This window comes from Herpailurus yagouaroundi, unplaced genomic scaffold (genome assembly GCF_014898765.1).
Source record: "Herpailurus yagouaroundi ecotype Mexico unplaced genomic scaffold, PumYag 152345, whole genome shotgun sequence".
In the NCBI taxonomy this organism is placed as follows: Eukaryota; Metazoa; Chordata; class Mammalia; order Carnivora; family Felidae; genus Herpailurus; species Herpailurus yagouaroundi.
Genome location: NW_024422912.1, coordinates 1 through 11,442, shown reverse-complemented (window position 1 = coordinate 11,442; position 11,442 = coordinate 1). Strand labels below are relative to the sequence as shown.

Here is an 11,442-nt window from a genome sequence, read left to right as displayed (position 1 = left end):
TTGGTCCCAGATTCCTATACCAATATCATTTGGAGTATCATCGTCTTTGTCATTATTATCATCACCATTATTAGAGATACTATCAGTACACTAGATGAGGGCAGAAATTCTTTCTCACATAAGAGCTACCATCAATACCAGGAAGAGTTTGGCTGCCACAGGAGGGAGGTACATGATCACTGAGAAAGCCCTATACTCAAGACACAGGTGCTGGAGGTCTACCTGAGACTGAGGATGAAGCAACACAGTAGACAATGCCCTTGTGCCCCACCAAGCAACAGGAGTAGTTATCTTCACTAGAGAAGATGAGAGCTAAGAAAGAGACCAACTTTGTGGCCTAGATGCACCAGGAAGACCCAAAGCTGAGCGTTGAGTAGAAAAATTAAGAAAACCCTCCAGCATGCCAGCCACCATCCTAAGCACAAGGTAAGACTAGAAGAATTTGAAATCTGTGTGCAGACATAACCATAACAATAACAAATCCCTAATTCACCCCAACTCCTTAGTCAATGGACTCAGTCTCCATACTAACAGCCTAGCAAAAGAGGCATGCCGTTTTCTAGACATAAAAACTGCTTACCTCAGACAATAAAAAAGGATATTTCAAAAATAAGAGGGGCGCCTGGGTGGCTTGGTAGGTTATGCGTCCGACTTTGGCTCAGGTCATGATCTCACGGCCCGTGAGTTCGAGCCCCGCGTCGGGCTCTGTGCTGACAGCTCAGATCCTGGAGCCTGTTTCAGATTCTGTGTCTCCCTCTCTCTCTGCCCTTCCCCTGTTCATGCTCTGTCTCTCTCTGTCTCAAAAATAAATAAACATTAAAGATTTTATTTTTTTTATTTATTTTTTTTTAATTTTATTTTTCAACGTTTATTTATTTTTGGGACAGAGAGAGACAGAGCATGAACGGGGGAGGAGCAGAGAGAGAGGGAGACACAGAATCGGAAACAGGCTCCAGGCTCTGAGCCATCAGCCCAGAGCCTGACGCGGGGCTCGAACTCACGGACCGTGAGATCGTGACCTGGCTGAAGTCGGACGCTCAACCGACTGCGCCACCCAGGCGCCCCATAAAGATTTTTAAAAAAAAATAAGAAAAGGCCAATCTCAGGAAATATAACAATTCTAAATTTGCATGAACCATATTACATAACTTAAAATATTTAAATGATAATTGACAGGAATAAAAGAAGAAATAGACAAATCCACAATCATAGTAGGAGAACCTTAACATCTTTTGCAAAAGCTGATAGGATAAATAGGCTAAAGTCAGTAAAGATGGAAAGGATTTGAAACACATAATTAGCACATGACCTAATTGACAGGTTAAGAATATCACACACACACACACACACACACACACACACACACACACATTTAAACAAGACACATTCTTTTAAAACGCATGTAGGAGCACCTGGGTGGCTCAGTCATGATCTTACAGTTAGTGAGTTTGAGCCCTGCGTCGAGCTCTGTGCTGACAGCTCAGAGGCTGGAGCCTGCTTCGGATTCTATGTCTTCCTCTCTCTCTGCTCCTCCCTCCCTCCCTCCCTCTCTTTCTCTCTCTCTCTCTCTCTCACTCTCTCCCTCAAAAATAAATAAACATTAAAAAAAATTAATGCATGTAGAACTCTTTTTTTTAATGACCACATGCCTGGTATAAACCCAGTCTCAAAATGTTAAAGTTTGAATCATTCAGAATATTATATAACCACTTAGAATAAAGCTACAAATTTAAAAATACGTATATAACTAGAAAATCCTCAGTTGCTTGGAAGGACAGCAATACACTTCTGAAGAACCTTGAGTCAAAGAAAGAATCACAGTGGAATTTATTTTCTTTAACCATAGCTGAATAATAGCAAAGTTAAAATACATCAAAATTTATGAGATACAGCTAATTATAGCCATAAATGCATAATTTAGACAGAAAAGGCAGGAAAATCAATAACCTAAGCTTGTACAGCATGTTCTGAAGCTAGTAAAGGAGCAAGCAGCAAGGTAAACCCCACCAAAGTAGAAAGAGCAGAGAAAATTAACAAAGATACAAACCAGTTCTTTGAAAAGCCTTGCCTAATTGATAGACTTCTATGAAAACTAATCAGCAAAAACAGAAGAAAGCACACATTGCTACTGTTGGAAATTAAAAGGAAAACAGACAGATATTGTACAGTCTATTGGCCGAATCTAGCCTACTACCTGTTTTCTAAAACTTAAAAAATTATTTTTGTAAGTAAAATTCTATTGGAAGACAGCCACACCCAGTCATTTATATCTGGTCTATGGCTGCTTTGTTGAATAGTTGCAACAGAGACCAGATTGACTCAACACATAAAACATTTTCTAGCTGCTCCTTTACACAAAGTTTGCCAAGCCTGTTATAAGGAATTATATTACATAAATTTGAAATGTGTAGAAAATCAAGGTGGCTCAGTCCGTTAAATGTCCAACTCTTGGTTTCAGCTCAGGTGATGATCTCATAGTTCATGAGTTCGAGCCCCACATCAGGATCTGCACTGACAGTGCACAGCCTGCTTGGGATTCTCTCTCTTTTCTCTCTCTGCCCTTCACCTGCTTCCCCCCCCCCCCCCCTCTGTCTCTCTCTGTCTTTCTCAAAATAAATGAACTTAAAAAACTTAAAATGTAGAGAAAATCAATAAATGCTTATAACGTAACAACTTACTAAAAGTGATCAATAAGAAATACAAAATTCTTATAGTTATATAGCTTTTAAGAAATTAAAACTCTAATTAAATTAAAATAAACTACCAGGGTCAGATAACTTTCAGACATTTAAGAAATAATATCAATCTCACTTTAATTACTTTACAGGAAATAGAAAAAAAACTGAAAATACTCCACAATAAATTCAAAACTGATGAGGACATTATAAGAAATAAAAATTAGAGGGGCGCCTGGGTGGCGCAGTCGGTTAAGCGTCCGACTTCAGCCAGGTCACGATCTCGCGGTCCGTGAGTTCGAGCCCCGCGTCAGGCTCTGGGCTGATGGCTCAGATCCTGGAGCCTGTTTCCGATTCTGTGTCTCCCTCTCTCTCTGCCCCTCCCCCGTTCATGCTCTGTCTCTCTCTGTCGCAAAAATAAATAAACGTTGAAAAAAAAATTAAAAAAAAAGAAATAAAAATTAGAAAAGATAGAGGAAAAAAATTTAAGCAAATATTAGTAAGTAATATCCAAGAATATATAAAAAGAATAATATAACCAAATTGGGTTCTTTCAAGAATGTGAGTTTGGTTCAATGTTTAAATATCAATCAATATAATTCACCACATTAACAGAATAAAAGCAAAAAAAATCATCTTATCACCTCAGTGGATTCAGAAAGACATTTGACAAAATTGAACATCATGAATGATTTTTATAAACCTCTTAGGAAACTAGGGATAGAAGGAATAACATTTAGCCTGATGAAGAAGGTCTGTTTAGTAAACCCTATGCAATTGTGACATGACAAACATTTTCCCTCTGAGCTTAAGAATGAGGCAGAAATACCCAATATCACAACTTCTTCAACATTGACTAGAAATTCTGGCCAGTGCAAATAGGCAAAATAAATAGTCAAGCAAACAAGCATCAAGAAGAAAAAACATAAGGACTGGAAAGGAACTGATAAAAGCATTGTATTCACAGATCACCTAATGGGGCATGTAGAACATCCAAAATAATCTACAATGATATCAATTAGAATTAATAAGTGAATTCATCATGATATACACAAGTGGACAATGATCTAAAAATAAATTCTGTCTATAAACTGTAGGGGCCAAGGGAAGACCACCCCAAAATGTGCCTCTTGGGCCTACTGATTATTTTAACTAAAAGTCACTTTAGAGAGAGCCTATGTAGGAAGGACATTCAGACCCTCCCCCCTGAGAGAAGGAATACATCCCCCATGAGAAAGGTACCCTCCCTGTAGCAGGAGACAAGGAGACACCCTTATCACCAGAGGTGGGAAATTTAGGGCAGAGGAGGCTGTATAACAACCCTTGTTACTTTTTTACTAATCTACCACCCCGGCCCAAAATCTGTTTAGAGTCCCTTATGAATTGAAGCTCCCAACATGAAGTTTTCTTTGTCCTGTCAATGCCTCACAGATTTATTGTCTCTTTGTCTAAAAGGTATAAAAACTGCCTGCATCAGTCATTTGCTTGGGTCTCAATTTCCTTCCTGGGCCTCTGTGCTCCTGTAAGAAAACTGTGGCTTCTTTTTTCCCCCTAATTATTTGACTCTTCTCAATTTAATTCCCAGTCCAGCTGCAAGACCTTGAGGGTTTGATACACATGTACATTGTGAAAGGATTCTCCCAATCAAGTTAATTAACACATCTCTGCCCTCACATATTTAACTTTTGCTTACTCTCTTATCAAATTCCAATGATACAATATAGTGTTTCAGCTGGAGTCACCATGTTACACACTAGATCCTTAGGCTTTACTCAACCTTATAACTGAAATGTTGGACGCTTTTACCAGACTCTCTTTTACCAGCGTCTCTTTTACCAGACGCTTTTACCTATTCCCCCACTCCCCAGGCCCTTGCAACCACTCTTCTACTTTCTGTTATCATGGGTATAAAAAAGTCTTTTTTTTTAATTCCACATATTAGTGATATCATGCAGTATTTATCTTTCTCTATTAGCTTACTTCGCTTAGCATTGAAGCAAAAATAAGTCTCATCCATGTTGTCACAGAGGGCAGGATTTCCTCCTCTTTAAAGCTTGAATAGTATTGGATTACATATACATTTTCTTTACCCAGTCCCCTGCCATAGTCAGCTTGTTTCTGTACCTCGGCTCTCGTGAATAATGAATGCTACAAGGAACATAGGAGAACACCTATCTCTTAGAAATAATGGGCTTATTTCCTTTGGATAGATAGATGTCCATGGGTACACATATACCAAAATAAATAGATGTACTAATGTTTCCCAAGTGATAAGATGATAAACAATTTCTAAATATTAAACATTGCATCATTTCGACCACTATGTAATTTTTCTTACAATTTGGTAGATTTCTAAAACTGCGTGAAAGAAAGGTGTTTGGGTTGTTTGGTTTCGTTTTTTTTCCCGATTTGAGGGACGACAAAGCTCAATCTCAGAGGGACTAAGTAACACAGCAGAATAGATTCCAACAGCAGAAAGCGTCTTGGCATGCCAACCCCACGTAAGACAATTCACACTCAATCCAGCTCACCTTGAGGATGAAATTTTGAATTTAAAGAGCACTTGAGAGTGGGAGAAGGGGAGAGGAGGAGACTAACTGTATTGTGATTGGATATAACCGACAAAGAGACTACAAAGAAGCAGAAGCGAGGATCTGTGTCCCACAGAAATGTGCTTTATTAATGAAGCATGGCAGCCTGGGGATGGGAGTAGGGCCCAGGGTGTGCACAGCACAGGGAGACAAGACACCCGTGGCCACAGGACAGAGCTGAGCTAGATCCCGCTGCTCTGGGTTTCCGGGCTCTAAGAAGCCAGCGCACTAGGGATGCTACGTGCTCGCCGCCTCCAGGAAAGAGAAGCCGACTCCAAAAAGCACGAGAAAAGCTGCAATCATCCAGCCTCTCTCATGCCCCGTGTCCTCCCAGGCAGAGCAAGCTGAAGCTGAAGGAAAAGCCGGTTGTTCCCCCAGGGGCATTTGGAGAAGAGAAGACAGCGCTGAGTCCGAGGAAGGCTCCCCAAAGAACCCAGGCGCCGCGACCCAGGTGGGCAGCCGAGCTGGCAGGGTTGAGGTGGCCACACGGCAGGACACTGCTGCATGGCTGAGGGGAGCACTTGGTTGGTGGGCACGTTGGTGGTGGGTAACCCTACAGGACCTTCTGCGGTGTAACCTGGAAGCGGCCCTTCCTGGGAGGGCAGGGAACGACCTAAGGGACAGGCAGGCCACTCCGGTTGGTAGGTGGCCCTTAGAACAAGTAAAAGGGACTTGCATAAGAGGCTTGTGTGCAGCCGCAGCAAGAGGGATGGATGGTCCCCGCCCCTGAAAGTTCACCTGCAGGGAGGCCTTGACCGGCTTCAGGGCGGGTGTTCTCAACACTGCATGGCATCTCAAGGCTGAGTCCTCGGAGCAGCCTTTGGGGGCAGGAAAGGAAGGCAGGACCCGGTTCCTGGGACAGGGGATGGGGTGAGGAGCCTCCGAAAGCCCGGGTCAAGCGGCAGTCACGGCTTTTTGCTGATGTTCCCCAACAGGCACAGCGCAGGACACTTTGGTGGTGGGTGTGGCCTAGGGCGCTGTGCTAATAGACGTGGTCCTAGGCGCTTCACTGGTGAGCAAGGCTCAGGGCAGTCAGGTGGACTCACGGCCGGTGGCTGGCAGGGCTGTTTGCATTGCTGCCGCTAGTAGGACTTCTTTCCTAGGTGCCCAGGAACCTGAAGGCACCGTGTGACAACGTTTACGTGGGATTCCTTTGCTTGCATAATAATCCACGGTGCTAATGCGCTTCAACACGATCCCTCCCTCACCAAGCACGTGCTCTGAACTCCTGCCACCGAATCGGTCCTTCTCTCTACTTCCCCGCTCTTCCCCTTATCCTGGTATTGGCACCTCCGTGGGCTTCTCTGCCGAGGTCGATCATTTCACATGCCTCTTTCCAGAGAGAGAAGTGCCTCTGTCCTTTAGCAAAAAAAAAAAAAAAAAAAAAAAAAAAGAGTGAATGGACACACTGCCACGTTGAGAAGGAAAGACCAAGTTGCTGCAATCCTGGCTAAGCCCACACAAGCAATTCCTAAACAGGCTCATCATCATAAGGAACAAAATGATGGTATACCCGCCTGTGGTTCAGAGGGATAATTGCCAGGCTGGGATTCTGCCTTCAAGAGGCCTACACATATATCCAGAACCCTTGCAACTGCAGCGGGAGATTCTCCTGTTAGCATAGACACAGCCAGCAGAGAATTCCCCTTCCTCAATTTCTCTCAATTCAACATTGCCCCGTAGGTGTTTTCCACATACATTTGAATGTAGTCCCCCAAAATGCTAAAATAAGAATGCCATTAACAGCACCTCCATGCTGGCAACTTCTGCCCCACGTTGAAGTAAAGAAATCAAGCATATATCAGTGGGTAACAACAGTTGTTTGTTTGTTTTCCTACTGTAATCCTCCAAAACAGGCACGACCTTCAGGAAATCAGACTCACCTGATATATGACATAGGTCAAATATCCTAAGAAATTAAAAAAAAAAAAAAAAAAAAAAAAAAAAAAAAAAGGTCGGCAGTGGAATGGCAGGGTACCCTTTATGGGACCTTGTTGTCCCTTCAACAAAGGCAGAGCATCACAAGACTGGCCTGTACCGGGCAGTCATTTCCCAACCACAGTGAACTTCTCCTGTAATTCCCACAGTGGTTTGTCCTACACGCTCTTTACGACTCACTTGTAGATGTACCCCATCTGAGAGTTTCAGTTCACGGTAGCCGCTGAAAAATGTGGGCAAGTCGCTAACTGGTCCAAAAGATTTTTCCTCCTGGCTGAGGATAGTATCACCTCATCCTTGTCCCCTTCCTTAGAGCCTTCCGTATTACAGAACTGGTTGGCCCCCTTTGTCATTCAGTTTTGTGTAGAGCCAATAGAAAATTTGCCTCTTAGAGCCTAGCAAACTGGTCATATCTCCATGCTCATTCTCAGACATACTCAAACATACTTCCTGCCTTAGTCATCGAAGGTTGCTGTGACAAAAATACCATACACAGAGTGGCTTGAACAGCAAATGTTTAGTTCTCACAGTTCTGGAGGTGGGGACGTCCAAGGTCCAGGTGCCGGCAGAGTTGGTGTCTGGTGGGAGCCCACTTCCTAGTGCCACTAGACTGCTGTCTTCTCTCTGTGTCCTCCCATGATGGAAGGGGTGAGGGGACTCTCCAGGGTCTGTTGTACAAGGGCACTGCTCTCATTCATGACCTAATCACTCACCTAAGGCCCCCTTCCTAATACCATCACATCGAGGGTTTGGATTCCAATATCTGAATTTGGGGTGTGTGTGTGGGGGGGGGGGGAGACACAAACATTTAATCTGTAGCACTTCCCCTCAGTGCAGACCCCACAGGCTTTTGAAAGATAATTAGGTAGTAATACAAATAAATCCATGCCCATAAGTGCAATAACGTAAATCAATGGACCAGTTCACCGAATGAAATAAATCATCTAACCTTGTCCAAGAAGACATAGATAACCTGAGTTACACTATGTCAACCAAAGAAATTGAATATGTAGCTAAAACAGCTAAAACCCTTGCAACAATGGCAGTCCAGGCACAGACAGGTTCATTGGCAGATTTTACCACACATTTAGAAAAATAAATCAATTCTACACAACATCTTTGGAAGAAAAGAAAAGGAGAGCATACCCTCCAACTCATTCTTACAAAGCCAGTACTGTCCTCATAACAAAAACAAAGACATTACAGGGAAAAACTGGCCAATATCTCTCCTGAACAAAGATGCAAAATTTCTCAACAAATATTAGCAAGTGAAAATCACCGATGTGTAAAAGTGTAATACAGCATGCCTCAGTGGGATCCATCCCGGTGGCCAAAGGCTGGCTTGACATTTACAAACCAATCCATGGAGCTCATCATAGGAGTAAACTAAAGAACAAAAACACAAAATCACCACGATATAAGGAGAAAGAGACATCTGGTGAAAGTCAACATCCATTTGTAAATTAAAAAGCATTCTCAACAAACTAGGAATCAAAGGTAACTTTCTCAACTTGATAAAAGTCATCTTTGAAATGCTTACAGCTAACATCATGTTTTAAAGGTGAAAATCGGACTGCTTCCCCCCTGGGATCAGGAACAAGGCAAAGTTTTCCTCTTTGGCCACTTGTATTAACATCCTACTGGAAGTCCCGGGCAGTGCGATAAAGCAGAAAATAAAGAAAAGGAATAGGAGGGAATAAACGGAAGAGATGGGGGAGTGGGATCTCCCAAAGACTACAATGTACCCACAAAGCTGTTCTCACACCCTCCAGTAGCTCTCAGGAGGGCTTTGAACAACTCTGCACCTAGGTGAAGGAGTGTTGTTAAAACAATCTGAGTAACCATGGTCAATGCTAGAAAGCAAATGCATCAGTTGGAAATAAGTAGGAATGTTAATTGTTACATCCTTTCCCTTTAATTGTATAATTTTCCCACATGTTTTCCAGGAGAAGTTTTCATTTATACTTATCGACACACATTGGGGTGCCTGGGTGACGGCTCAGTAGGTTAAGCCTCTGACTCTTGGTTTCCACTCAGGTCATGATCTCATGGTCTGAGAGACTGAGCCCTGCATCTGGCTCTGTGCTGACAGGGCAGAGCCTGCTTGGGGATTCTCTCTCTCCCTTCCCCACTGGCTTTCTCTCTGTCTCAAAATACATAAATAAACATTAAAAAATTAACAAAAGAACAAAAACACTGGGAAGTCAGACAACTCAAGGTACTGATTTCAGGGGAGAACCCAAAGAAACACAGATTTCAACCTTGTGTGGACTCTCAAAAACAAATCAAGTGAGCAAACAAAGCAAAAAACAGACCCGAAAAGACAGACAACTGGTGGTTGCCAGAGGGGAGGGCACTAGGGGGAAGGGAAAAGTGGGTGAGGGGAGCAGGGTGGTCCCGTTCTTCCAGTTCCGGAATGAGTAAGTCACAGGGAGGAAAAGCACAGCCAAGGGAGTCTAGTGGATGGCACTGCAGTGGGGCTGGACGCGTGGTGACAGACCACAACCACACTGGTGGCTAGCCACTGCAGTGGGGCCACATGCGTGGTGACAGACCACAACCACACTTGTGAGCTGAGCATAACAGGTAGAGGAGTTGTTGAGTCTCCGGTATCAATGCAAATTGAACAAACCTTTTAGAATCTCCTCAAGTAAGAAAGAGTTTTATTTGAGCCCGAGTTTGTACAGCTGCCCAGGAAACACGACCTTCATAGGGAAGAAAGTGATTTGAGGAACGAACACTTTTGCAGGGTTATATACTTTCTTACATCTTGTAAAAGGGAAAAAGATATAGATTAGCACATGGGCAGAAATCCCGAGTTCCCCAGGAAACAGGGGCATTGATTCATATCTCAAGGACAAGATGGTTTACCCTGAGGCTATGCATGCGCCAAGCACGTGCACAAAGCCAGCCTAGTGGTCTTAAGTCAGGATTGCGGTTTGGACAGAGTTTATACACAGTCCTGTGGACTTGGAAGGAAATCCCTTCTCTCATCACTATGTTGTATACCTGAAAACCTATGTAACATTGTGTGTCAACTATACTTCAAATTAAAAAAATAAAATCAAGGTTTTTTTTGCACCTGATTGTGAGATTCACAAGAGTACGTTGGAAAAAATGAGGCGAGAGGATCTCTGTACTTACAGGAACCCTTCCATCTTCCCCCACTGCTTCTCTGACTTGAAAAAGAATCTGTGGGGGACCCCACGGCAGCAGAGCTCAGAACAGCAGTGTCGAGGTGGCAGAGCGTGGGCAACCCACGGTATGGATGTTGAGAGCAGGTCCCGGGGGGCATGGCAGTGAGGGGTTAGGGGTAGAAATGTGAGAAACCCTGTTCCCTATGTTAACACTGACTCCCTATCGTCCTCACTCAGGTCATAGGCTGATGCTGCCGGGTAGACTGGGGAGACTTCCAGGCCCTGGGGCCTGTCCCTGGGTATGTCACCGGAGGGTCTTAGTCTCATCCCTGAAAAGAATTCACAGACAGTGGTTGAGCTGAGCGGTGCAAGTGAAGAGCTTCTGGGAGAGAAGGTGCACTCCAGAGATGGGAGAGTGGGCAGGTCAAGGGAGACCTGTGCACCCCAGAGTTTGACAGTAGTTAACTAGGGGATGGGCTCTTCACTACCTGGGGGGGGGGGGGATTTTCGGGGGGGGGGCAAGTTTTCAAGCCTTTCCTCCCTTATGTCAGGGTCTCTGGCCTCCTTTGTCGCAGGCCTGTCTGCTTTGATCCGGTTTCTGGTGTCCTTGTATGTGGGGTGCTGCCAGGACGGGCTGCTGAGGTTCCTGATAACAGGCTCTGACTCCCCCTTTGCTGGACGCCATGCATCCTGGTAAAGCCTAACTAGGTGCTTGCTCTAACACTGACACTGATTATAAAATGGGAACTGCTCCTGGTTGAAAGTCCCGTGTGCAGGAACTATGCTGGACACATGACACACATTATCCCATTTGATGTGGTGATTAAAAGAAAGTTAGATGTGAGCCTCAACAATACAAAGTAACTATCAGCGTCCGGTGGTGGTCTCATCTACCTTCAAAACCCCACAACTTGGAGCATTTCACGTAGACTCATGTACCTCTACACTCCAGCATCCCCTGGGCATATGGTCCTCAGCAGGAACAGCTCTGTGAGCCACGAGAAACCATAGATTTAATATTGAAGATGAACTGGTTAAATTTCCTTTCAAGGTGGACAAACGTCTTACCTGTTAGCAGTTACAAAGAAGCTTCCATGTTCG

At 43.9% G+C, this 11,442-nt stretch overlaps 1 long non-coding RNA gene across 1 annotated transcript; it reads right to left on the bottom strand.

Annotated features, from left to right (window-relative positions):
• Positions 1-5,328: 5,328 nt before the first annotated feature.
• Positions 5,329-11,442, bottom strand: LOC121026729 (uncharacterized). The gene is made up of 3 exons (XR_005788429.1): positions 11,410-11,442; positions 6,005-6,625; positions 5,329-5,879 (listed from the first exon to the last, which is right to left on the bottom strand). It is a non-coding gene; the product is annotated as an uncharacterized LOC121026729 (long non-coding RNA).